The 2,053-nt window shown below is 41.2% G+C and overlaps 1 long non-coding RNA gene across 1 annotated transcript; it reads left to right on the top strand.

Annotated features, from left to right (window-relative positions):
- Positions 1-469: 469 nt before the first annotated feature.
- LOC122000001 lies at positions 470-1,624 on the top strand. Its single transcript, XR_006116883.1, has 3 exons — positions 470-526; positions 610-699; positions 1,331-1,624. It is a non-coding gene; the product is annotated as an uncharacterized LOC122000001 (long non-coding RNA).
- The last annotated feature ends 429 nt before the right edge of the window (positions 1,625-2,053 follow it).

Raw genomic sequence — 2,053 nt, forward strand, 5'->3', positions numbered from 1 at the left:
TCCTATTTTCCTTCGACTTCTCTGTTCCTCATCTGCTCCTCGTGATCTCAGACGTCACGCGACCGAGACCGGCGACTTCGTCTTCTCTCGGTGGCGCCGGCGAGGAGGGGACCTCGGAGCTTCGACAAGAAGAGAGGTTAGTTATAGCCGAACCTTCTTTCTCCCCGATCCCTTCCTCCCTTCGCTGATCTCGGTGAACAACAGCGACGGAGCTGCGATTTGGGGATTTTGGCCGGCGGTCGGAAGGGGAGCGAGGGCACCGACGTTGGATCTAGCCAGTGACGACCGATTGAGGGAGGTAAGAACCCTTGTCTTATTCCCGATCTCTTCATTGGTTCGTCGGCAAACACGGACCGAGCCCTAGCTGTGATTCCTTAAGGTAAGCGGTGGGTTTTGGTCTTGAAATCGATCCTCTGATCTTCTTCTATTTTTGATTCGGGTAGGTTTTGGCTGTGAATCAAGGTTTCTAATCCCTTCTCTGTTCGTTAGCAAGAAACAGGACCGAGCCCTAATCGAAGGATTGGAGGTAAGGGGGTTGTTCCCTGCCTTGAATTTGGGTTCTGATTCTTCCTATGGTATTTATTCGAGTGGTTTTGATTCTGTGGACAGAGGTGATGTGGTGATTCCGGCCACCACAGATTGATTGGATTAGTTCTTCCACCGGAGTTGTGATCATCTCCGGCGATAGAAGAAGTAGAGGTAAGGACATCGACTTCTTGTTGTTGTTAACAGATTGGGTAATGATTTCTAGCTGCTCTTATTTCTTGTTCTGTTGGTAGAAATTAGGAGTGAGGTGCAATTCTTGTTCTTTCCTCATGATCGAACCCAAGTAGCATTAAAACCAGTGTAATGCTTGAAGCTGGATCTAGGACAGCAGCAGTAAGAATTGTGTTGTCTAGGTGTTAGGAGTTCTAGTGTGCTAGTGCACTAGAATCTCTATGGCAATTGATCGGTTTTTGGTTAGCAGGAGTGAGAATCTCTGTGCTGGGTAGTTGAGGGTGGAGCATGTGTTTTAACCAGAATCTGCAACATGTTAGGTAACGTTTAGGATTGCTTTCTGTTAGGTGTTTGTGGGAACCTACGGTTTAATCAAAATCTGAAATGGTTTTGGTGAGGTTTAGGTTGGTTTCTGTTTGGTGTGTGAAAGGGGTTAAGGGGGATTTAATTCTTGAAGGAGTTAAGCTAAGTAGAAAGTTAAACTAACTTTATCAGTGGAAGGAGTAGTAATTATAGCTAGCTACTATTGTAGAATTGGTTATTTGTTCATAGGTGATTCATTTATGTGTAGTATATGTATATGTATATTACATGAACTGTATGTGTGATACAGGACCTTGATTTATACGAGCAGCGTGACGTGGGGTGGTTCTGTTGATTGCGGGATATATCGAGGCGGGTATTTCTTCCTTAAGTTCTATTTAGTTCTTTGAACTTTAAAAGCATGGTTATATTTGGACAAGTAGGTTGCATTCCTTAAATCAGATTATTTGTTGTTTTCCTGCTTGTCACTTTTGCTTGATCTTTGATATAATCTGGGTTGATTCTTTACAGTCTCTATTCTTGTTATCTGTGACTCTATTGTTCATACACATGTAGAGTGTTGTAGGGATGACTGTATTGGGTATTTGTGTAATACCCACTAAGCTTGTAAGGTAAATATATGAATGTGGGATTTAACCTTAGAAAATAATAGGAAATGAGTTGAACCAAAAAGGAAATAAAAAGAAATAAAAATAGGGAGAGGTCCATGATTGAACCTTGAACCTCTTATATTATATTTCATAGAATTAATGGGTAATAACCAGTTGGGATAGAGAGAAGATATTGATAGCAAAGGAGGGAAACTCATGATAAAGGTGAGAATAAAAGATAGCCAAAAGAAAACAAGTAAAGAGCAAGAGAAAGACAACTTGCCTTCCTCCCTTTCTCTCCCTCTTCCTCTTTGGTTTTGCCGAAATCTTAAAGAGGAATTAAGGGGATTCATTCCCCCTTATTTTATCATGAATGGTGAGAAAAAATAGAAAATAAAATAAGTAAAATAAAATGAAAAAAA

This window comes from Zingiber officinale, chromosome 7A (assembly GCF_018446385.1).
Source record: "Zingiber officinale cultivar Zhangliang chromosome 7A, Zo_v1.1, whole genome shotgun sequence".
NCBI lineage: Eukaryota > Viridiplantae > Streptophyta > Magnoliopsida > Zingiberales > Zingiberaceae > Zingiber > Zingiber officinale.